The sequence below is a fragment of the Scyliorhinus torazame genome, chromosome 3 (genome assembly GCF_047496885.1).
Source record: "Scyliorhinus torazame isolate Kashiwa2021f chromosome 3, sScyTor2.1, whole genome shotgun sequence".
Lineage (NCBI taxonomy): Eukaryota > Metazoa > Chordata > Chondrichthyes > Carcharhiniformes > Scyliorhinidae > Scyliorhinus > Scyliorhinus torazame.
In genome coordinates this window covers 311436956-311463511 of record NC_092709.1, presented here as the reverse complement: position 1 = coordinate 311463511, position 26556 = coordinate 311436956, and the positions used below count along the sequence as shown (strand labels likewise).

The window sequence follows — 26556 nt, the reverse complement described above, 5'->3', positions numbered from 1 at the left end:
CAGGAACGGAGTATTCGGCTATAGCCATTTCAGATCATGCCCCACATTGGGTAGATCTGGAAGTAGGAGAGGAAAAGGAACAGCACCCACACTGGAGATTAGATATGGGACTGTTGGCGGACGAGGGGGTATGTGTAAGGGTGAGGGGATGTATTGAAAGATACCTAGAGGTCAATGATGACAGAGAGGTTCAGGTGGGAGTGGTCTGGGAGGCGCTGAAGGCGGTGGTTAGAGGGGAACTGATCTCCATAAAGGGCCCATAAGGGGAAACAAGAGGGTAAAGAAAGGGAGAGATTGTTGAGGGAGATTTTGAGGGTGGATAGGCAATATGCGGAGGCTCCAGATGAAGGGCTATACAGGGAAAGACGAAGATTGCACACGGACTGACTTGTTGACCACGGGTAAGGCGAAAGCACAATGGAGGAAGGCACAGGGAGTGCAGTATGAATATGGAGAGAAGGCGAGCCGGCTGTTGGCCCAACAACTTAGGAAGAGGGGGGCAGCGAGAGAGATCGGAGGGTTAGGGACAAGGAAGGAAAGATGGAACGGGGAGCAGAGAGGGTGAACGGGGTGTTTAAGGTATTTTATGAGAGGCTATATAAGGCTCAACCCCCGGAAGGGAAAGAGGGAATGATGAGTTTCCTCGACCAGCTGGAGTTCCCGAAGGTTGAGGAACAGGAGATGACAGGACTGGGAGCGCAGATTGAGGTGGAGGTGGTGGTAAAAGGAATTGGGAACATGCAGGCAGGGAAGGCCCCGGGACCGGATGGGTTCCCGGTGGAGCTCTACAGGAAATACGTGGACCTGCTGGCCCCACTTCTGACAAGAACCTTTAATGAGGCTAGGGAAAGGGGGACACTACCCCCGACGATGTCGGAGGCGACGATATCGCTGATCTTGAAAAGAGACAAAGACCCGCTGCAGTGCGGGTCATACAGGTCTATTTCCCTCTTGAACGTAGATGCCAAGCTTTTGGCCAAGGTGATGGCGAAGAGGATAGAGGACTGTGTCCCGGGGTGGTGCATGATGATCAAATGGGGTTTGTTAAAGGGAGACAATTGAATGCTAATATACGGAGGCTGCTGGGGGTGATGATGATGCCCCGACCGGAGGGGGAGGCGGAGATAGTGGTGGCGATGGATGCAGAGAAAGCATTTGATAAGAGTGGAGTGGGACTATCTGTGGGAAGTACTGAGGAGATTTGGATTTGGAGAGGGGTTCATTAGATGGGTTCAGCTCCTATACAGGGCCCCGGTGGCAAGTGTGATTACAAATAGGCAACGAACTGACTACTTCCGACTATATAGGGGTACAAGACAGGGATGTCCCTGTCCGCGTTACTGTTTGCGTTGGCAATTGAGCCACTGGCCATAGCGCTGAGGGGCTCTAGGAAGTGGAGAGGGGTACTTAGAGGAGGAGAAGAGCATCGGGTGACATTATACGCGGATGATTTGTTGTTGTATGTCGCGGACCCAGTGGAGGGGATGCCTGAGATAATGCAGACACTCGGAGTTTGGAGAATTTTCAGGATATAAATTGAATATGGGGAAGAGTGAACTGTTTGTGATGCACCCCGGGGAACAGGGCAGGGGAATAGATGATTTCCCGTTGAGGAGGGTAACAAGGGATTTCCAGTATTTAGGGATCCAGGTGGCCAGGAACTGGGGAACCTTGCCTAAGCTTAATTTGGCACGACTGGTAGAGCAGATGGAAGAGGACTTTAGGAGGTGGGACATGGTGCCCCTGTCATTGGCGGGCAGGGTGCAGGCGGTTAAAATGGTGGTCCTTCCGAGGTTTCTTTTTGTGTTCCAGTGCCTCCCTGTATTGATTACAAAGGCCTTTTTTAAAAAGGTGGACAAGAGTATTATGAGCTTTGTGTGGACTGGAAAGACCCCAAGAGTAAAGAGGGGGTTCCTGCAGCGCAGTAGGGACAGAGGGGGACTGGCAATGCCGAGTCTAAGTGATTATTATTGGGCCGCCAACGTGTCAATGGATGAGGGAAGGGGAAGGAGCGGCAAGGAAAAGACTGGAGATGGCGTCCTGTAGGGGAGCTAGCCTAAAAGCACTGGCGACGGCGGCTTCACCGTTCTCCCCAAAAAATACACCACAAACCCAGTGGTGGTGGCAACTCTGAAAATTTGGGGGCAGTGGAGACGACATAAGGGAGCGACGGGTGCCTCGGTGTGGTCCCCGATAAGTAACAACCATAGGTTCGTCCCGGGAAAGATAAATGGGGGATTTAAATCTTGGCAGCGAGCAGGAATTGCGAAATTGAAGGACTTGTTCTTAGACGGGACGTTCGCTAGTCTGGGAGCACTGACAGAAAAATATGGGTTGCCACCTGGGAATGCATTTCGCTATATGCAAGTGAGGGCATTTGTGAGGCAACAGGTGAGGGAATTTCCGCAGCTCCCGGCGCAAGAAATCCAGGACAGAGTGATTTTGGGGGCATGGGTGGGTGATGGTAGGGCGTCAGATATATATAGGGAAATGAGAGACGAGGGGGAGATAATGGTAGAGGAGCTGAAGGGAAAATGGGAGGAGGAGCTGGGGGAAGAGATCGAGGAGGGGCTGTGGGCAGATGCCCTAAGTAGGGTAAACTCTTCGTCCTCGTGTGCCAGGCTCAGCCTGATACAATTCAAGGTTCTACACAAGGCTCATATGACTGGAGCAAGGCTGAGTAGATTTTTTGGAGTGGAGGATGGGTGCGGGAGATGCGCGGGAAGCCCGGCGAACCACACCCACATGTTTTGGTCATGTCCGGTATTGCATGGGTTCTGGGTGGGTGTGGCAAAAGTGATTTGAAAGGTGGTGGGGGTCCGGGTCGAACCAGGCTGGGGGTTGGCTATATTTGGGGTTGCAGATGAGTCGGGAGTGCAGGAGGCGAGAGAGGCCGATGTTTTGGCCTTTGCGTCCCTAGTAGCCCGGCGAAGGATTCTACTTATGTGGAAAGAAGCTAAACCCCCGGGCGTGGAGGCCTGGATAAACGACATAGCAGGGTTCATAAAATTGGAGCGGATAAAGTACGCACTAAGAGGTTCGGCTCAAGGGTTCACCAGGCGGTGGCAACCGTTCCTCGACTATCTCGCAGAGCGATAAGGGAAAATAGGAAAGGTAGCAGCAGCAACCCAGGGGGGGGGGGGGGGGGGGGGAGGACTCATTTGGGTCCTCAGGGGTTTTGTGTGTTTATATATTAGTTATTTATATTAGAGTTTACGAAGTTACTATTTCTGTTGTTTCTTATTTTGTTGTTGGCAGTTGCCGTTAGTTAGCATATTATTTATTTAAAAAACGATCAATGTATATATTATTACAAAGTTGTAAAATGGGAAAATTTTGTTTCTGTTTGATCGAAAAACTTTAATAAAATATATTTTTTTTAAAAACAAAAACCTATTTTTGTTGGACTTCCGGTGACGGCAGTCGGGAGGCAGCCGCGCGTTGGAGGGCTCCTGTTCGGGAACGGCATTGTCAGGGGTTAACACCCGGTCCTAGGGCCAGCGAAGGCAGTAAAAGTCGGGAGACAGCACAGAGGAGGGGAATGTCGAAGACCAGCAAACAAACGGCCGTGAAAAAAGCGGCTGAAAGTCCGTCGGGGAGTGGAAAGGTCAGTAAAGAAAATGGAGGTTGGAGCACCAGGAGAGGCCGCATTGCTTACGGCTGAAGAAATAACGAAGGTGATGGCTGCGGAATTCGAAAGGCAGATTGCAAAATGCATGGAGACAGTGAGGAAAGAGATGAGGGAGGTTGAGTGCGCTGGTGGAGGAGGTGATTTCCCCGGAGATGACGGCGTTGGCGAGCGCAGTGGCGCGAGAGCAAGGGGAGGCGCTGAAGGAAGTGGAGATGATGTTATTGCAGCACGGTGATCAACTTGCCTCGATGGGGAAGGAGTTGAGCAAGGTGATGGACATTAACAAGGATCTGCGAGGAAAAATGGAAGACCTGGGAAACAGATCCAGGCGACAGAATTTGAGGATTGTGGGGCTGCCTGAAGGAGTTGAAGGACCAAAAGCCGACTGAGTATTTTGCCGCGATGCTGGCAAAACTATTGGGGGAGGGGGAGGATCCCTCCTGATATGAACTGGATCGGGCTCATCGGTCGTGGAGGCCTGTACCAAAGGCGAGTGAGCCGCCAAGGGCAGTGACTCTGTGCTTCCGTAGGTACAGTGTGAAGGAGAAGGTCCTGAGCTGGGCCAAGCAGAAGCGGGTGGTGCAGTGGGCTGGCGCTGGTATACGTGGATACCAGGACTTTACGGTGGAGCTGGCGAGGAGGCAGGCTGCCTTCAACCAGGTGAAGAGGGCACTGTACATTAGCAAGGTGCAGTGCAGCATTGTATATCCAGCGAAGCGGAGGGTGACTTATAAGCTCAGGGATTTTTATTTTGGAATGGCGGAAGCGGCGGAGGAGTTTGCGAAGGCAGAAGGACTGTGGCAGAACTGAGAAACGGCAATGTGCCGATGTAACCTCATGACTGTATTTTCTTCATTTGTTTCACTGCGTGCAGGTGTAGGGGCTAAAGGAGCCAATATTGTATATATTTGGACAAGGGAAGGGATTGCACTTTCACTCGAAATGAGGGCTCTTTGGGGTGTAGGTGGATATGCGGGGTTTGTGTGCTAAAAGGGGATTTCAGGGCTTTCCTGGGGCTGGGCAAGGGGGAAAGGGACCCGGGCGGGGGCCTCCACGCTGGCCGGTTTAAGCCGGCCAGTGAACGGGAGGTGAGGGGAGGGGCTGCGGCCATCGGAGCCTGGCAGAACAGGGTCAGAGTGGTCTAGCCGGGGTGGAAAGTTGGGGAACCGAGGTTGGGAGGAGGAGATTTACAAGAGGCAGTGGACGGGAGGAGCTGGAGACTTGAGGGCGGGGGGTTGTACAACTCTTGGGTCTCATGTACGGTAGGTACTCTTTCAGAGGCTGGATGGCATTGAATGTGGTTTGGGGGGGGGGGGGGGGGGGTGGACTCTATAGGTCAATGGTGACCATGGGCGGTCCCGGACTCCCTTTTTCTTTTTCTCCTTTTGTTTTTTGTTTCCACCATGGAAGAGTTTGGTTTATTGGATGCATATATTGACAGGTGGGCCGTTGTTTGGGGTGGAGGGAGGATGAGATCATTGGTATTGTTAAGGGGATTGATTTTGTATTTGTTACCATTTACTGCTTGTGGGTGGGGTGTAAATCTTTGACGGAAAATGTGAAAATGTAGAAGAAAAATATATATATTTGAAAAAAAAAAACTAGTATTTGTTGACCAAAAGCATTAAGGAATGCAGGGAAAATGGAATTAGGTGACAGACAAGCTCGAGGCGATTAATCACATGTTCCAAACATCAAGGAGCAAAAAGATGTCAGTGGCCGTCGTACATAGACCCCCAAACTGCAGTGGTGATGTTGGTAATGGCACTGAACAGGAAATTAGAGATGCATGCGATAAAGGAACATCTGTAATTATGGGTACTTTTAATCTGCATAATCACAATACCGTAGAAGAGGAATTTCTGGAGTCTATACAGAATGGTTTTCTGGACCAATATGTTGAGGAACCAACTAGAGAACAGGCCATCCTAGACTGGGTATTGTGTAATGAAAACGGCATAATTGCCAATCTAACTGCCAAGACCCCTTGAGGATGAGCAACCATAATAGGACAAAATTGTTCATCAAGATGGAGCGTAACATAGTTGATACGGAGACTAGAATCCTGTACCTTAATAAAGGAAACTACGATGATATGAGGCATGAGTTGGCTGTGATCGATTGGGAAATATTAGTTACAAAGGGATGACAGTGGATAGGCAATGGCAAACATTCAAGGAGCTCATGGAGGATCTGCAACAATTGTTAATTCCTGTCTTACAAAAGTAAAACGAGAAAGGTGGCCAAACCATAACTTGCAAGGAAAATTAGCGATAGTTTTGATCCAAGGAACAAGCATACAAATTGGCCAAGAAAAACACCAGGAATGGGAGCAGTTTAGAATTCAGCAAAGGAGAACCAATGGATTGATTAAGAAGGGGGAAAATAGAATCGAGAGAAAGCTTGCAGGAACATAGAAATTGACTGTAAAAGATTTTCTCGGTACATTAAGAGAAAAAGATTGTGAAGACAAATGTCAGAAACGGGGGGGGGGGGGGGGGGGGGGTTATAATATGGGACAAAGAAATGGCGGAGCAACTAAATGCATACTTAAGTTCTGTCTTCACAAATGAGGACACAAATAAGATGCTAGAAATGTTGGGGAATGCAGGGCTCAGTGAGATGGAGGGACTGAAGGAGAGAGCGGGTAAATGGAGTTGAAATCAGCCATGATTGAATGGTGGAGTGAACTCAATGGGCCGAATGGCCTTACTTCCACTCCTATGTCTTATGGTCTTATGGTCCAAGAGGTATTGGGGAAATGGTTGGGATTGAAGGCAGATAAATCCCCAGGACCTGATAATCTATATCCCAGAGTACTTAAGGAAGCGGTTCTAGAAATAGAGGATGACTTGTTTGTCGTCCTCCAAGATTCTAAAGACTCTGGAACAGTTCCTACAGATTGGAGGGTAGTTAATGTAACCCCACTACGGGGTAACCTCCCCGAACAGGTGCCGGAATGTGGCGACTAGGGGCTTTTCACAGTAACTTCATTTGAAGCCTACTTGTGACAATAAGCGATTTTCATTTCATTCCTTTTTTTTTTCAAAAAGGGAGGTGAAGAGAAAACAAAATTATATTCTATAATCTATTATCAAAGATTTTATAGCAGAGTACTTGGAAAACAGTGGCAGGATTGGTTAGAGTCAGCATGGATTTATGAAGGGGATATCATGCTCGACAAATCTGCTGGAATTCTTTGAAGATATAACTAACAGAGTTGATGAGGGGGAGCCAGTGGATGTGGTATATCTGCACTTTCACAAAGCCCTACATAAGAGATTAACATGAAAAATAAAGTGCATGGGATTAGAGATAGATAGAAAACTTGTCAACAAACAGGAAACAAAGAGTAAGAATTATTCGGTCTTCTGACAAATGGCAGGCGGGGTACATGTGCAACTAGACTAGAGTACGTACGTACACACGTACGCGCACGCGCACACGCATAATCACTTATCACAAGCTGCTGTTGAATCTGTATCCTTCACCCATCAAGCAGCACATTCCAAATCGTAACCACATGTTGCACAAAAAAAGGTTTTTCTTGGCGTTGCCTCTTTTCTTGTTTGCATTACTTTCGATTTGACAAAGTGAAAACATAATACTGATTTGATAATAGGTATGATCCTGAACTTTAAAAATGGTATGTTTGTTAAATGTGAGATATAATTGCAATCATATCCAAACTCTGTAGTCCTGCCACATCCAGCCGTGAATGGTGGTGGATAATTAAACAACTCATTGGAGGAAGAGGCTCCACAAATATCCCCATCCTCAACTGATGGAGGAGCACATAACATCAGGCAAAAGGCAAAGCTGAAACATTCACAACAATCTTCAGCCAGAAGTGCCGAATGGATGATCCATCTTGGTCTCCTCCGGAGGTTCCCAGCATCACAGATGTCAGTCTCAATCTATTCACGTGATATCAAGAAATAGTGGAAGGGGTGGGCCCACTCAAGGACAGGGGCGGGAATCTATGCATGGAGCCAGAGGAAATGGGCGAGGTATTACACGAGTACTTTGCGTCAGTATTCACCAAAGAGAAGGACTTGGTGGATGATGAATCTGGGGAAGGGTGTGTCGATAGTTCGGGTCATGTTGATACCAAAAAGGAGGTGGTATTGGGAGTCTTGAAAAACATTAAGATAGACAAGTCCCCAGGGCCTGGTGGGATATACCCCAGAATACGGAGAGAGGCAATGGAGGAAATTGATGGGGCCTTGAGAGAAATCTTTGTATCCTCACTGGATACAGGGGAGGTCCCAGAGGATTGGAGATTAACCAATGTTGTTCCTTTGTTTGCAAAGGGTAGCAAGAATAATGCAGGTAATTACAGGCCGTGAGTCTTATTCCCACTTGGAAATAAGTAGACGTATTAGCGAGAGGCAGCATGGTTTTGTGAAGGGGAGGTTGTGTCTCACTAACTTGATAAGAGTTTTTTGAGGGGGTGATAAAGATGATTGATGCAGGTAGGGCAGTGGATGGTGTCTATATGGAATTCAGTAAGGCCTTTGACAAGGTCCCTCGTGGGAGCCTGGTACAGAAGGTGAAGTCGCATGCAATCAGAGGTGAGCTGGCAAGATGGATACAGAACTGGCTCGGTCATAGAAGGCAGAGAGTAGCAATGGAAGGTTGCTTTTCTAATTGGAGGGCTGTGACTAGTGGTGTTCTGCAGGGATCAGTGCTCATTTTAAAATGATTTGGAGGAGAACGTAACTGGTTTGATTAATAAGTTGGTGGGTGACACAAAGGTTGGTGGAATTGCACAAAGCGATGATGAGGACTGTCAGAGGATACAGCAGGATATAGATTGATTGGAGAGATGGCAGATGGAGTTTAATAGTAGCCAGTGGCGTCCCTCAAGGATCAGTGTTGGGCCCACAATTGTTCACAATTTACATAGATGATCTGGAGTTGGGGACCAAGTGCAATGTGTCCAAGTTTGCAGACGACACTAAGATGAGTGGTAAAGCAAAAAGTACAGAGGAGACTGGATGTCTGCAGAGGGATTTGGATAGGCTAAGTGAATGGGCTAGGGTCTGGCAGATGGAATACAATGTTGACAAATGTGAGGTTATCCATTTTGGTAGGAACATCAGCAAAAGGGATTATTATTTAAATGATAATATATTAAAACATGTTGCTGTGCAGAGGGATCTGGGTGTCCTAGTGCATAAGTCGCAAAAAGTTGGTTTACAGATGCAATAGGTGATTAAGAAGGCGAATGGAGTTTTGTCCTTCATTGCTAGAGGGATGGCGTTTAAGACTCGGGAGGTTATGCTGCAACTGTATAAGGTGTTCGGGCGTCAGTGAGGCCACACCTGACTAACGTGTTCAGTTTTGGTCTCCTTACCTGAGAAAGGACGCACTGACACTGGAGGGTGTGCAGAGGAGATTCACTGGGTTAATCCCAGAGCTGAAGGGGTTGGATTACAAGGAGAGGTTGAGTAGACGGGGGATCTTATAGAAACATATTAAATTATGAAGGGAATAGATAGGACAGATGCGGTCACCACTGGCAGATGAAAGCAGAACTAGGAGACATAGCCTCAAAATAAGGGAAAGTAGATTTAGGCCTGAGTTTAGGAGGAAATTCTTCCCCCAAAGGGTTGTGAATCTATGGAATTCCCTGCCCAGTGAAGCAGTTGAGGCTCCTTCTTAAATGTTTTCAAGATAAAGATAGATAGTTTTTTGGAGAATAAAGGAATAAAGGGTTATGGTGTTCGGGCCAGAAAGTGGAGCTGAATCCACAAAAGATCAGCCATGATCTCATTGAATGGCGGAGCAGGCTCGAGGGGCCAGTTGGCCTACTCCTACTCCTTATGTTCTTGTGTTCTAATCCGGACAAATGTGAGGTCATGCATTTTGGAAGGTCTAAAACAGATGGGAAATATATAATAAATAGCAGAATCCTGAAGAGTATCGATAGGCAGAAGGATCTGGGTGTGCAGGTACACAGGTCACTGAAAGTGGCAACGCAGGTGGAGAACATCAGCCGGGGCACGGAGTTTAAAAATTGGCAAGTCATGTTGCAGCTGTATAGAACCTTAGTTATGCCGCACTTGGAGTCTAGTGTTCAACTCTGGTCGCCACACTGCCAGAAGGATGTGGAGGATTTGGAGAGGGTACAGAAAAGATTTCCCAGGATGTTGCCTGGTATGGAGGGCATTAGCTATGAGGAGCGGTTGAACAAACTCGGTTTGTTCTCACTGGAACGACGGAGGTTGAGGGGCGACCTGATAGAGGTCTACAAAATTATGAGGGGCATAGACAGAGTGGATAGTCAGAGGCTTTTTCCCAGGGTAGAGGGGTCAATTACTAGGGGGCATAGGTTTAGGGTGCGAGGGGTAAGGTTTAGAGGAGATGTACGAGGCACGTTTTTAAAAAAAATAGAAACACAGAGGGTGGTGGGAGCCTGGAACTCGCTGCCGGAGGAGGTGGTGGAAGCAGATACGATAGCGACTTTAAGGGGTGTCTTGACAAATACATGAATAGGATGGGAATAGAGGGATATGGTTCCCGGAACAGGAGGGAGTTTAGTTCAGACAGGCAGCATGGTCAGTGTCGACTTGGAAGGCCATAGGGCCCATTTCTGTGCTGTAATTTTCTTTTTTGTTCACTGGATACAGCAAAGGCTATGGAACCTGAAATCATTCTGATAAAAGTACTGAAGACCTGTGCTCCAGAACTTGCTGCACCCCTAGCCAAGCGGTTTCCGTAGAGGTATAACACTGGCATCTACCCAGCAGTGTGGAAAATTGCCCAGGTGTGTCCTGTACACAAGAAACAGGACAACTCCAATCCAGCCAAGGTTCCTTAGGTAGCACCTTCCAAACCCATGATCACTACCATCTAGAAGGACAAGAGCAGCATATACCTGGGAACACCACCACCTGAAGGTTCCCCACCAAATCACTCACCACCCCGACTTGGGAATACATGACCATTCCTTCACTGCAGCTGGGGTTAAAATCCTGGATCTCCCTCCCTAACAGCTCTACGGGTGGACCCACAACTCAGGCACTGCAGCAGTTTAACAAGGCATTTAACCACCACTTTCAAGGGCAACTAGGGATGAGCAATAAATGCTGGCCGGCCTAACCAGCGATACCGCAAATTCTTCTTATTTTTATTTATTTTTTTTTTTTAATTGCCACGCTGAGCACGGGTAAACAAAATGATTCAGCTTCTCGGATCATTCTATGACAAGAGTTAACAATTGGGTTTTTCCAATCGCAGGAAAGCCTAGTTCGTTTTCTTCCTTGTTCCCACAGCCCTCTCCATCAATTTTCTTCCACCACCCCCATCAGTAGCACCGACAACCATCTATTTAAGATCAGCTAACGGAGTTCAATACTGTTCTTGGTATAGATTCGGGGCTGCATCTCCCAACTAAACCACGGTCTTTAGATATGTTGCTGATCCGCACTCAGGCCAAAACTTTCCGGCCATTCACAACGGTGGGATCTTCTAATCCCGCCAAAGGGGCACTACCGCCACGGGCTTCCCGGCAGCAAGGGGTGCATTCGAGGGGATACCCCATTACCAACTGCGGGACCAGAGGATTCCCCCACCGGCCAATGGCAGCCACCTCTGACGGCACAAAATGTGTGTGCCAGGTTGCACTGAAAATCCCACCCCGCCCAAGGTATCTATCAACTCCCGATGCCGGTTTTGGAAGAGGGGGAAGCAAAATAATTTAGCCCGTTACGACATCATCAGAACCAAAAAGTTAAATGCAATTTCTGAAAGAAAATCTTACAGCAAGACCAAGTTATTTTCCAGATCACATACTTGACAACTGTCAGTCATTGCCTGCCTATTTGCAGTTGGTAATTTAAGATCCAATTTGAATTCAGGAAATTAGAGAAGTGCCAATTTATTATTTTGGCAAATTGATAACTTATTGATTGGTGAAATGATGAACAAGCTATTAAATAAATGCAGCTACCTCGTTAAATTGCAATCAGCGTAATGCACCGTGTTATTAAACCAAATGGAAACTCCCTCAAAAGATATTCAATTACATACCTTCAACCTTCCACAGTAAGGCAGTTTCCAGACAATGAACAAAGCAAGTAAATTCAGTATTTGCTGTGTTACTTGAACACAGCTGTCATCTTGAAAAGAGCAGCTGAATCACCAAGTGTCAAAAGAGTCAGAGTTTGACAGCACGGAAAGAAGCCCTTCGGCCCATGGTCTCTGCGCTGACTATCAGGCATCGGACGATTCTCATCCATTTGATTTGATTTATTGTCACATGCACCGAAGTACAGTGAAAAGTATTTTTCTGCGGCCAAGGAATGTACACAGTACGTACATAGTAGACACAAGAATAATCAACAGTGAACATTGACAAATGGCACATCGACAAACAGTGATTGGTTACAGTGCGGAACAAGGGGCCAAACAAAGCAAATACATGAGCAAGAGCAGCATAGGGAGTCGGAATAGTGTTCTTACAGGGAACAGATCAGTCCGAGGGAGAGTCGTTGAGGAGTCTTGTAGCTGTGGGGAAGAAGCTGTTCCTATGTCTGGATGTGCGAGTCTTCAGACTTCTGTACCTTCTGCCTGATGGAAGGGTCTGGAAGGCAATACCTGGGTGTGAGCGATCTCTGACAATGCTGTCTGCCTTCCTGAGGCAGCAAGAGGTTTGTACAGAATCAATGTGAGGGTGGCAAGCTTGTGTAATGCGTTGGGCTGAGTTCACCACACTCTGCAGTTTCTTGCGATCTTGGGCAGAGCAGTCGCCATACCAGGCTGTGATGCAGCCGGATAGGATGCTCTCTGTCGCACATCTGTAGAAGTTTGAGAGAGTCGATGTAGACATGCCAAATTTCTTTACTTTCCGCAGGAAGTAGAGATGTTGTTGGGCTTTCTTGATTGTTGCAACAACGTGAGCGGACCAGGACAGACTGTTGGTGATGGTGACCCCCAGGAACTTAAAGCTATCGACCATCTTCACTTCGGAGCCATTGATGCAGACGGGAATGTGTGTCATGCTGCGCTTCCTGAAGTCGATAATCAGCTCCTTGGTCTTTCTAACATTTAGAGGTTGTTTTCAGTGCACCATGCAACCAAGTGATTTATATCCCTCCTGTAGTCTGATTCGTTGTTGTTTGAGATGCAGCCCACCACAGTCGTATCATCCGCAAACTTATAGATTGATTTGGAGTTAAATGTTGCCACAGTCATGGGTGTATAGGGAGTACAGTAGAGGACTGAGCTCACATCCTTGCAGGGCTCCGGTGTGGAGGACTATTGTGGAGGAGGTGCTGTTGCCTCTCCCGACAGATTGCGGTCTGTTGGTGAAGAAGTCGAGGATCCAGCTGCACAGGGAGTCAAGTCCAAGATTGCAGAGTTTGGTTTTTAGTCTTGTTGGGATAATGGTGTTGAAGGCGGAACTGTAGTCTAAGAACAGCAGTCTTACATTGGTATCCTTGTTGTTGAGGTGTTTGAGTGTTGATTGCAGAGTCAGTGAGATAGCGTCTGCTGTGGACCGGTTGCGGTGATAGGCAAACTGCAGGGGATCGAGACCGTCTGCAATGCTGGCAGTTATCTGTCTCATGACTAGCCGCTCGAAGCATTTCATAGCAGACATTAGGGCCACAGGTCGCTAGTCGTTGAGACAGGCTACTTTGTTCTTCTTTGGTACTGGTATTATGGTGGCCTTCTTGAAGGAGGTGGGGATCTCAAGAGCAGAGGAGCGAGGTGGTGAAGATATCTGCAAATGCACTCGCCAGCTCGTCTGCACAGGCTCAGAGGCTTTCCGCAGATTCACTTTTGAAGAAGGCAGCTCTTACCTCTCGAGGCTGTCATAGTGGGTATGGGTGTGTCCAGGGCTGTTGGGGCAGGTGGCACCGATACATTGGCTGACTGCTCAAAGAGGGCATAGAACTTGTTCAGACCATCAGGTAGGGATGCTCCAGCCCCAGATATTCTGCCTGGCCTTGCTTTATAGCCTGTGATCTTGTGTAGGTCCTGCCATAGTCATTGAGGGTTAGTGTCGTTGGCCTGGAACTCTGGTTCGATCCGGTATTGTCTTTTCCAGCACTTGGTCCGTAGCTTATGCTATGGTATTTCAAGTGCTCACCTAAATACTTAGTTGTGAAGGTCCCTGCCTCTACCACCTTCCAAGCACCGAGTTCCAGATTCCAACAACGCCTGGGTGAAAACGTTTTCTCTCACATCTCCTCTACACATCACCTTAAATCTATGCCTCCTGGTTATTGACCCCCTCCATTGGGGAAATGTACCTTCCTGTCCATCCTATATCACTCATAATTTTATACACCTCATCAGATCCCAGTTCTCTTCCCCAACCCCCCACCCTGCGCAAACTTATCTGCTCCAGGGAGAACAACCCAAGCCTACCCTATGCAGTCTCTCCTGTTCACCAAAATGCTCTGGCCCATGTAACATCCTGGTGAATCCACTCTTTATGCTCTCCAGTGCAATCACTTCCTTTCTATCGTGTGGTGACCAGAACATCACTGGGGCCCAACCAGCGTTTCATACAGCTCCATCATAACCTCGGTTAATAAAGGCAAGAATTCCATAGGCCATCTTAACCACCTTATCTACTGCCTGCTGTATTTAGAGATCTGTTAACCTGCACACCAAAGTCCCCCTGATCCACTGTACCCTCTAGGGTCCGACGATTCATTGTAGATTACCTTGCCTTGTTCGTCCTCCCAAAATGCATTACCTCACACTTTTCATGGTTAAATTCCAACTGAAATGAAATAGGAAACTATGCGGAGTTAATGAACTAAAAATATCATTAATTTTTACAAATAAGGTGTGAACAATTGACAATTGTCCTTTGCCAAGTTGTTTAAGTGCAATTTCAGAGTTAAATTACTTTCAATATTAAATTCCGAAATAGAAATGGGAATCTACCAAACAACAGCTATAATCCAAAACAACAAAAACAGACACAGCTACAGTAATGTTTTTTAAACAGGAAGAAAATCAAACACGATCTGCTTACTCTTTAATGGCCAAGTCTTTTAAAACTATTGACAAAAGCAAGTTTTGATAAATACTTCACTCCGAACATCAAGGTTAGAAGATCTTCTGGCACAATTCTTGCCCAACTCAAAACAGGTTGCACTGAAACAGGACCTCGAAATACACAAGCTTCTCTTCTCTCTACTCCTTACAACGGTCAAAAGAACCAGAGTTGCGAAGCTACTGGAAAAGGTTCCTTCCCTCCAGGCCTTCAGAGAGAGCCCAGGATCAGTGGCTGCAACCCCGGACAAAATTAGACTACCAGGCTGTAAAATGACAAAAGTGCAGCCCATTGCTGTGTCCAGGTTAGGAGTCTGCAAAGGAGGCAGCAACTTCAATCCTCTCACAAAATGGAGCACCTTTTCTATTTGTCCCAAATATGTTGTTCCTTTGAAGAACTTTTGCGGTTCCCAAGAGCAGGCAAGGCATATGCAATGGCCATTCTAGCAAGAGCGATTCCTAGATTGCACAAATTAACAGAGATACCCGAGGTGTATAATCAACAACAACCACCACACAACTTGTATTTATATGGCAACTTTAATGCAATGAAGATCCCAAGCTGCTTCACAAGAACATTGCAAAACAGCACGATGGTATAGTGATTAGCACTGCTGCCTCCCAGGGAGCTGGGTTGTGTGTGTGGAGTTTGCACGTTTTCCCAAAGTCTGCGTGGGTTTCCTCCAGGTGCTCCAGTTTCCTCCCACAATCCAAAGATTTGCAGGTTAGGTGGGGCTACAGGGTTGGAGCGGGGTATGTGGGGCTTGGGCCTTTGGTGGGGTGTTCTTTCAATGGGTTGGTGCAGAATCAATGGCCTCCTTCTGTACTGTAGGGATTCTATGAATTCCATGAAAACTAAGAAAATATGACAATCACCAAGGAGATATTAGGTCAGATGACCAAAACTTCACCAAAGGAGGTAGGTTTTAAGGAGTGTCTTTAAAAAGCAAGCAAGTGGTGTGGTGAGGTGTAAGGAGGGAATTCCAAAATCCAGGGCCCAGAGAAGTGAAAGTACTTGGACCTATCATGATTGGGAATGCACAGGAGGCCAGGATTAGATGAGCACAGATACCTCAAGAGGATTGGAGGAGATTACTGAGAAGGGCATGGCCACAGAGAGTTTTGAAAATAAGGATGAGAATTGCAAAAATCACAGTGTTGCTTAAGCAGGAGCTAATGCAGGTCAGCAAACACAGGGGTGATAGGAGAAACAGGACTTGCTGTGGATTAAGGTACAGGCAGTAGAGTTGTCAATAACCTCAAGTTCACAGAGTATATTGTGGGAGGCCAGCCAGGAGCATGTTGGAATAATGAAGTCTAGAGATAAAAAAGGCTTGGACCAGGGTTTCATCAACAGACAAGCTCAAATAGGGAAAAAGTCAAAGTTATCGGGATGGAAAAAGGCAGTCTTGCTGATGGCAAGGATATATGAATCCTCATCCCAATTGCTGGTCTTTTTTCTTTAAAATCGCACATGAGCTTAAAGATTAAAAATGCGCGTGAATCCATTTTTGCCATTCAAGTTATCTTCCTTTTGGCCTTAATATCTACAGCACAAACTGATAACTGGTTGCAGAATCATTTGAACTCTTCAAGAGTTTAGAAGAACAATCGTTAATCCCTGCCCCCCCGCGAAGCCTCAAACACTATTTATCCTCAAGATGGTCAGAATAACTGGCTACAAACTATTCCAATGACATCCATCATTATTCTGCAATACACCATGCTTTGACTCATACTAGAGGAGAGCTGTAATTTGAACCACAGATGTGTGAATGCACCAGATTTCAAAATCAGAACAACCAACATTTTTAAACTCACTTCGTAAGGCTCTGGGAAAATAGTGCACAGGGAAACACCTTGGCTCAGTGGGTAGCACTCTCGTCTCTGATTCAGAAGAGTTTGGGTCTCACTCTGGGAGTCGCTGGTTAGGCCACCATTTATTGCCCATCCTAGTCGCCCTTCAGACGGTGGTAGTGGGTTGCCTTCTTGAACCACTGCAGTCCTTGGGGTGCAGGTACACCCACTATGCTATTAGGGAAGGAGTTCCAGGATGTTGCCCCAGCCACAATGAAGGAACGGCGATATAATTCCAAGTCGGAACGGTGAATGACTTGAGGGGTACCTTCAGGGAGAGTTCCCAGGTATCTACTGCGCTTGTCCTTCTAGATGGTAGTGGTCGTGGGTTTGGAAGGTGCTGTAAAAGAAACCTTGGTGAATTACTGCAGTGCATCTTGTAGATGGTACACATGGCTGCCACTGTTCGGTGGTGAAGGGTTTGAAAGTTTGTGGAAGAAGGAGCAATCAAGCAGGTTGCATTGTCCGATTCAAAAACAGCTTCTTCCCCGCTGTTACCAGACTCCTAAACAACTCTCTTGTGGACTGATCTCATTAACATTTCACCCCTGTATACTTCACCCGATGCCGGTGTTTATATAGTTACATTGTGCACTTGTGTAGCCCTATTATGTATTTTCTTTTATTTCCTTTCATGTACTTAATGATCTGTTGAACTGCTTGCAGAAAAATACTTTTCATTGCACCTCAGTACATGTGACAATAAACAAATCCAATCTAATGTTATCAAGCTTCATGAGTGTTGTTGGAGCTGCACTCATCCAGGCAAGTGGATAGTATTCCATTACACTCCTGACTTGTGCCTTGTAGATGGTGAACAGACTTTGGGGATCAGGAGAGGAGTTACTTGCCGCAGGATTTCTAGCCCACCATTCCTAGCCAGTAACATCAGGAATGATAGTAAAAGTTTCTTTAAATACATTAAAAACAAACGGGAGGCAAAAGTAGACATTGGGGCGCTCCAAAATGACGCTGGTAATCTAGTGATGGGAGACAAGGAAATAGCTGAGGAACTAAATAAGTACTTTGCGTCAGTCTTCACAGTAGAAGACATGAGTAATATCCCACCAATTCCGGGGAGTCAGGGGGCAGAGTTGAATATGGTAGCCATCACAAAGGAGAAAGTGCTAGAGAAACTACGAGGTCTAAAAATTGATAAATCTCCGGGCCCAGATGGGCTACATCCTAGAGTTCTAAAGGAGATAGCTGAAGAAATAGTGGAGGCGTTAGTTATGATCTTTCAAAAGTCACTGGAGTCAGGGAAAATCCCAGAGGATTGGAAAATCGCTGTTGTAACCACCCTGTTCAAGAAGGGAACAAGGAAAAATATGGAAAATTATAGGCCAATTAGCCTAACCTCTGTTGTTGGCAAGATTCTAGAATCCATTGTTAAGGATGAGATTTCTAAATTCTTGGAAGTGCAGGGTCGGATTAGGACAAGTCAGCATGGATTTAGTAAGGGGAGGTCGTGTTTCACAAACCTGTTAAGAGTTCTTTGAAGAGATAACAAATAGGTTAGACCAAGGAGAGCCAATGGATGTTATCTATCTTGACTTCCAAAAGGCCTTTGATAAGGTGCCTCATGGGAGACTGCTGAGTAAAATAAGGGTCCATGGTATTCGAGGCAAGGTACTAACATGGATTGACGATTGGCTGTCAGGCAGAAAGTTGGGATAAAAGGTTCTTTTTCGGAATGGCAACCGGTGACGAGTGGTGTCGCGCAGGGTTCAGTGTTGGGGCCATAGCTGTTCTCTTTATATATTAACGATCTAGATGACAGGAATGGGGGCATTCTGGCTAAGTTTGCCGATGATACAAAGATAGGTGGAGGGGCAGGTAGTATGGAGGTGGTGGGGAGGCTGCAGAAAGATTTAGACAGTTTAGGAGAGTGGTCCAAGAAATGGCTGATGAAATTCAACGTGGGCAAGTGCGAGGTCTTGCACTTTGGAAAAAAGAATAGAGGCATGGACTATTTTCTAAACGGTGACAAAATTCATAATGCTGAAGTGCAAAGGGACCTGGGAGTCCTAGTCCAGGATTCTCTAAAGGTAAACTTGCAGGTCGAGTCCGTAATTAAGAAAGCAAATGCAATGTTGTCATTTATCTCAAGAGGCTTGGAATATAAAAGCAGGGATGTACTTCTGAAGCTTTATAAAGCATTATTTAGGCCCCATTTAGAATACTGTGAGCAATTTTGGGCCCCACACCTCAGGAAGGACATACTGGCACTGCAGCAGGTCCAGCGGAGATTCACACGGATGATCCCAGAAATGGTAGGCCTAACATACGATGAACGTCTGAGGATCCTGGGATTATATTCATTGGAGTTTAGGAGGTTGAGGGGAGATCTAATAGAAACTTACAAGATAATGAATGGCTTAGATAGGGTGGACGTAGGGAAGTTGTTTCCATTAGCAGGGGTGACTAGGACCCGGGGGCACAGCCTTAGAATAAAAGGGAGTCACTTTAGAACAGAGATGAGGAGAAATGTCTTCAGCCAGAGAGTGGTGGGTCTGTGGAATTCATTGCCACAGAGGGCGGTGGAGGCCGGGACGTTGAGTGTCTTCAAGACAGAAGTTGATAAATTCTTGATTTCTCGAGGAATTAAGGGCTATGGAGAGAGAGCGGGTAAATGGAGTTGAAATCAGCCATGATTGAATGGCGGAGTGGACTCGATGGGCCGAATGACCTTACTTCCGCTCCTATGTCTTATAACCCAGGCTGACACTCCAGTGCCGAGGAGTAAGAGAATGCTCCATGGTCAGAGATGCCTCTCTCAGAAGTTTGATTGTCTCTGGAATTCAAAAGGCAGGGGAGGCTGAGTATTTGAATATTTTTTAAAACAGAACTAGATGGATTATTGATGAACAAGGGGATGATAGGCTATCGGGGTAGGCAGGAATGTGGGGTTGAGGTTTCAATCAGATCAGCCATGATCTTATTGAATGGCGGAGCAGACTTGATGGGCCGAGTGGCCTACTCCTAATTCATCTGGCCTTATGTATCTTTCGGATGGGAATTTGACTAAGGCTCCGTCTGACCTACTCAGGTGGATGTAAAATATGTCAACTCTACTATTACGGACAAGAAAGATTAGCATGTAAAGCATTTGGAAATAGGGTTTGTGTATTGATAAGGCTGACAGGAAATAAAGAGTAGGAATTAACGGGTCTTTTCCAAATGGCAGGCAGTGACTCGTGGGGTATCGCAGGTGCTAGGACCCCAGCTATTCACAATATATATTAATGATTTAGATGAGGGAGTAAAATGCAATATCCCCAAATGAAACCAAGTTGGGTGTGAGGGTGAGCTGTGAGGAGGACGCAGAGATCCTTCAGTGTGATTTGGACAAGTCTGAGTGAGTGGGCAAATGAATGGCAGATGCAGGATAATTTGGAGAAAATGAGAAGGCCGCTGATTATCTGAATGGCCATAAATTAAGAGAGGGGAATGTGCAACGAGACCTGGGTGTCCTCCTACACCAGTCACTGAAGGTAAGCATGCAGGTGCAGCAGGTGATAAAGAAGAGGATTGTGAGAAGTTTCAAGGACATGAGAGGATTAAAGTACAGGAGCAGGATGTCTTGTTGCAATTATACAAAGCCTTGGTGAGGCCACACTTGGAATATTGCATGCAGTTTTGGTCTGCTTATGAAAGATGTGCTTGCTCTAGAGAAAGTACAGCGAAGGTTTACCAGACTGATTCCTGGGATGGCGGGACAGACTTGGGCGGAGAGATTGAATCGATTGAGAATTGGTATTTGCTGGAGTTCAGAAGAGCAGGGGTGGTATTCGCTGAAATTCAGAAGTATGAGGTGGCGGGGGGGGGGTTCTCAGAGACCTATTAAAAAGTTCTAACAGGACTGGATAGAGCAGATGCAGGAAGGATGTTCCCGATGGTGGGTGTGTCCAGAACCAGGGGTCACAGTCTGAGTATACGGGTAGACCATTTCGGACAGAGATGAGGAGAAATTACTTCACCCAGATATAGTGGTGAAATGAAATGAAAAATGAAATGAAAATCGCTTATGGTCACAAGTAGGCTTCAAATGAAGTTACTGTGAAAAGCCCGTAGTTGCCACATTCCGGCGCCTGTTCGGGGAGGCTGATACGGGAATTGAACCGTGCTGCTGGCCTGCCTTGGTCTGCTTTCAAAGCCAGCGATTTAGCCCTGTGCTAAACAGCCTGTGGAATTCATTACCACTGGAGGTAGTGAGGTCAAAACATTGTATGTTTTCAAGAAGCAGTTAAATGTAGCACTTAGGGCAAAGGGGGATCAAAGAATATGGGGGGGAAAAAGCGAGGCCATTGAGTTGGATGATCAGCCATGATCATAATGAATGGCCTCCCCCTGCTCCTATTTTCTAAGTTTCTATCCCTGGGCTCAATGAACTACTGGGGAATTTTCCCTGGGTGCCTTGACCAATAGTCTTCCCTCCATCAACATTAAAAGCAGATTATCTGTAATTTCAAGGTGAATACACTAGTTTTGGAAGTTTGGGGTTGTGAAAGGCACTGTGCAGATTCAAGTTCAGGTTTCTTTCACAGTCTCCAGTTTTCCCATTTTTTAAAACCATCGCCATTCTGCCTGTCCCCACAGGGGGACAAACAAGAAACCCAACATTTTCTTTACCTCTTGGAATTCAGTCATGTTTCAGTCGCGAGGCGTTGTTTGCATCATATGTTGATGACTTTCGGAGTCCCACATGCTGCCCAATTACATACATCAATGCAAGGATGCTTTTAGGGTTTTAACTCACTACCTTCAAGTTGGGCCAGGCTAACTCTTCTCGTCGACTGCACCTGTTCTCATGCAAATCTCTCCTTCGGCAGATCAATACCTGCTGCTCTACTAAGCACCACTGCTCCCCAAATCCCACACTACTCCACAGCGAGGCAGCCAGATGGTCAAATTTTCAATCTCTGCCAGGCCGGATGAGAAGAGGAATTTACCAGGTGGCGAATCTTGTGCTGAAACCTTTAACTTTGGCCCTGACCTATTTTCAATTATTAGGGAAAAGGAACACTAACAGAATGTAGGAACTTTCAACAAACAGCCTTCAGAGACACAAAAGCAAATGTTACAATGCAATAAATATATAAATGTACTATGGGTGGGGTGGGGGAGCCAATTTTAGAAATCAGGGTATTGATCTTACAATTTTTGTTTGTTTTGCCTTTTAAAAGGCAACAAATAGAAAAACGATAGTTTGTTGTTTCTAACCATTGGAAACTGGGCCAGTTGCCCATGCAACAATTTTTATTTTGTACCTCTAAAGTGACCAATAGCCATTTTATTGCTCAAGAAACCGATATACGGACATTAATCTCAACTCGGAAAATGAAAAGCTTATGGCAATCAAGACAACCAATAAATTTGTATATCCCCACTTCCTGACAAAACCCTTCACAAATTTGAAAGCTCGATTTAGAAATCCAAGACAAATCACTTGTGTCTGCAATCAGCCTGGTTATTTTGAAAGCAGCAGAGAGAGTAAACGGCAATTGAAGTATTTTTTTTAAAAAAAAGATTGTGTTGTTATTGGCTTGTGTGCCTTGCAATTGGAAATTAGATTGACATTTCTTGGTTGGTTCTGCGTTTATTTGTATTGATTACATAAACCTTCAGACCTACCAACTCTTTTGAAGAGCCAAAAGATGCAGAGGAGCTGCACAATTGTTCACTGCTCATCTGCTTTAAGTGCCTCGGAATGGGGAACTGCTCAACTGATTAATGTACCAGTGACTGATTAAATGCCATTACAGTGGGTGGGGTAGATAGTCTCAAGAGACCAACACTCCCCGGAAATCTTCATCCGCCAATGGCAACGAGACACTTCACCTAACAACTGCAGCAAAAAACATTCCTGTTGAGCAAATACTGTGCCAAAGAGGTTTGTTATCTGCTCCATTGAACAACTAATTAGCTGATGAACTCATCTCAACCAGGTTTGTTTTCATTTTCCCATCTTTTATTTCAGCTGAAAGCTCGTTAAGCAGCCCTAAACGAGCAGTAGAGACATTGAACAAACGTAATCCATTTCGCTCCACTTTCCGGATTAGGAAAACATCAGAGGAACACAACAAAGCCTTCAACTTCCCCGGGTTTTAAAACACCTGCTGTTGGTTGCCTGTGGTCATCATTAAACCAGAGAAGCCCCCTCCATTATACCTGGTTAAAAGGAACAGCTTCAATTTCATTTGTTTAAAACGGATTCTGAAAACATAAGTTCATTTTTTTTCATGAATTAGGCAACTTTGCACAAATGCAGCTCTGTCACTTGGTCCTCTCCACAACAGCTCTCGAAAAGACGAATACAGGATCAAGCAAAAAAAATAAAGTTTTGTAAAAAGAAATATTCAATTACTACTTGCAACTCAAATTCATAAATCTGGACGACTGACTTCTGAGAATGCAAAGAAAAGGGAGCAGGGAGGGGCTAACTGTAGCATATTTAGAAGGGCACGATTCTTCACGAGACCAGAAGATCCTTCATTAGGTTGAAGCAGAGGCTGTGAATAGAGAAAAAGGAAGGTTTTCTGTCCTTCATTCAGGATTCAACTCTTTTGCTCTGGCTTCAGGAGCGATGCGGAGGGTTACAGTTCCTGTCCAGGTTTTATGTGGCACGGTGCTTTCAATTTGTATGCTAAACGGTTGTGGTAGTCGGTATTAGGGGTATTACGATACCCTGAATAATGCTGTAAGACCATTGGTGTGTAAGGTACCTGAGACTGCTAATTTCATTGGTGAAGCCTGCCTGCTGGTTCCGCCCAGTAAGGCGGAGTACAAGAGCCTTTGTCTCCCCAGCAGCTGCATTCTGTACCTGCGCTGCTGGGGGAAACATCTAGTGCAATAAAACCTTCAATTGTCTCCAATCTCGTCTCAGGTATTATTGAGCGAGCATCAATTTATTGCACTAGATTTTAAAGAATGGAGCTCCAAATCAAGCCGGAGTGTCTGCAACTCAGCCCCCATGCGGCAAACTCAGCGACAACCTTCAAACACTGGCTGGCGTGCTTCAAAGGGTACCTCAGGACGGCCACGACTGAATGTTCTCGTTGGAGGTATGCGGTCCTCCCAAATCCGCCAGCGATCGCTGGAGAAAGAGACACTGGGCCTCAAGGAGGCACGGGCCCTTGCGAGCTCCCTGGATGTGGCCTCCCAAAACACCTGCGCTTACGTCTCTGATAGTGCGGCAGCCCCTTGGGCAGCATGGAACCCCCCCGCAGCCGACTCCGATGCATCCCCCATCCCCCCACAAGCTTGTGCTGCGAGACTGCCAGGCAACACCAGGGGGGCCCGGCTGCTATTTTTGCGGGCAAGCCAAGCACCCCCGGCAGCTCTGCCAGGCCAGCTCATCCATCTGCACAGGGTGCGGCAAAAAGGGCCATTTCCTGGCAGTATGCCAGGCCCGGGCTCTCGCCGCGGTCTCCGGGGGGGGAACCGGGACTGCCACCACAACCCTCTCCACGAGCCATGTGCGGCCACCGCCATCTTCCTTCTCCAGGGCCACATGCGGCCTCCGGGTGCCGCCATCTTGTCCCCCGGGGACCACGTGCGACGGCTGGGCGCCGCCATATTGTACACCTCCAGCCATGTGTGACCAGTGGGCGCCGCCATCTTGGCTGGACTCTCAGGACCCCGACTCAGATGACCAAACACCGCCCGAGGAAAAGATCCAAATTTTGCCACGACTTGCCTCTGTGACCCTGGACCAGACTCAGCCCCGAACACTCTCGACTGCAACGATGACCATGCTCATCAACGGGCATAAAAAATCCTGCCTGATCCACTCCGGGAGCACAGAGAGCTTCATACACCCCAATACAGTAAGGCGCTGTTCTCTTCCCATTCAACCAAAAAATCTCCCTGGCCTCCAGGTCTCACTCTGGAGAGATCAAAGGGTTCTGCATAGCGAACCTCATGGTCCAGGGAAGGGAGTTTAAAAATTACCGGCTCCACGTCCTTCCTCACCTCTGCGCTGCCACGCTCCGAGGGTTAGGCTTCCAATGTAACTTCCAGAGCATAACTTTTAAATTCGGTGTCCCTATACCCCCCTCACTGTCTGCAGCCTTGTGACCCTCAAAGTCGATCCGCCTTCCCGGTTTGCGAACCTCACCCCGGATTGCAAATCCATTGCCACCAGGAGCAGACGGTACAGTGCCCAGGACCGGACCTTCAATAGGTCTGAAGTCCAGCGGTTACTGAAGGAAGGTATTATTGAGGCCAGCAACAGTCCCTGGAGAGCTCAAGTAGTGGTTGCAAAGACCGGGGAGAAACATAGGATGGTCATAGATTACAGTCAGACCATCAACAGGTATACGCAGCTCGATGCGTACCCTCTCCCCCGCATATCTAAACTGGTCAATCAGATTGCACAATACAAGGTCTTTTCCACGGTGGATCTAAAATCTGCCTACCACCAGCTCCCCATCCCCTAGCGACCACAAATACTCGGCATTCGTAGCAGATGGGCGGCTCTACCACTTCCTAAGGGTTCCCTTCGGTGTCACAAATGGAGTCTCGGTCTTCCAAAGGGAGATGGACCGAATGGTTGACCGGTAAGGTTTGCGGGCCACGTTTCCGTACCTCAATAACGTCACCATCTGCGGCCACGACCAGCAGAACCACGACAACAACCTCCGAAAATTCCTCCATACCGCAAAAATCCTTAATCTGACGTATAACAAGGACAAATACGTGTTCAGCACCGACCGTCTAGCCATCCTCGGCTACGTAATGCATGATGGAGTTATAGGCCCAGATCCCGAACGCATGTGCCCCCTCATGGAGTTCCCCCTCCCCCACTGCTCCAATGCCCTGAAACGCGGCCTGGGATTTTTTTCGTATTATGCCCAGTGGGTCCCCAACTATGTGGACAAGGCCCACCCACTAATTCAATGCTCCGTTTTCCCCCTGTCGGCAGAGGCCCGCCAGGCCTTCAGCCGCATCAAAGTGGACAGCGCCAAGGCCACGATGCACGCAATCGACTAATCCCTCCCCTTCCAAGTCGAGAGCAACACGTCCGACGTAGCTCTGGCTGCTGCCCTCAACCAAGCGGGCAGACCCATGGCCTTCTTCTCACGCGGCTTCCATGCTTCAGAAATCTTACGGAGGAGGATTGAGCTCTCCTCCTACAACTATGAGATCTTGTATCGTCCCGGGAAGCTAAACGAGCCGCTTGATGCCCTATCCCGCGGCACATGTGCCAACGCACAAGTGGGCCACCTCCGGGCCCTCCACGAGGACCTCTGCCACCCGGGGGTCACTCGATTCTTCCATTTCATTAAGACCTGAAACCTGCCCTACTCCATCGAGGAGGTCAGGACCGCCAACAGGAATTGCCAAATCTGCGCGGAGTGCAAACCGCACTTCTACAGGCCAGAGAAAACGCACCTGATAAAGGCTTCCCGTCCCTTTGAACGTCTTCAGTATGGACTTCAAAGGCCCCCTCCCCTCCACCGACCGCAACACGTACTTCCTGAACATGATTAACGAGTACTCCCGGTTCCCATTCGCCATCCCCTGCCCCCACATTACCGCAGCCACCGTCATAAAAGCCCTCCACAGTATCTTCACGCTGTTTGGTTTCCCCGCCTACATACACAACAATAGGGGGTCCTCCTTCATGAGCGACGAACTGCGTCAATTCCTGCTCAGGAAGGACATTAGTCGTCCTGCTCGAGGCAGTTACAACCCTCGGGGAAACGGGCCTCGGGCAGGACGACCAGTTACAACCCCCGGGGAAACGGGCAAGTTGAGGGGGAGAACGGAACAGTCTGGAAGACCGTCCTACTGGCCCTACGGTCCAGGAATCTCCAGTCTCCCACTGGCAGGAGGACCTCCCGGATGCCCTCCACTCCATCCGATCACTACTGTGTACCACGACCAACCAAACTCCTCAGGAACGTCTCCTTGTCTTCCCTAGGAAGTCCTCCTCCGGGACCTCTCTCCCAACCTGGCTGGCAGCTCCTGGACCCATCCTGCTCCGCAAACACATGCAGGCGCACAAATCTGACCCATTGGTCGAGAGGGTCCACCTCCTGCAC

At 47.3% G+C, this 26556-nt stretch overlaps 1 protein-coding gene across 2 annotated transcripts in view; it reads right to left on the bottom strand.

Moving 5' to 3' along the window:
- The window catches only part of ctbp1 (C-terminal binding protein 1), a 405205-nt gene that overhangs the window by 224820 nt on the left and 153829 nt on the right, over positions 1 to 26556 (bottom strand). The gene's annotated exons all lie outside the window — the stretch shown is intronic.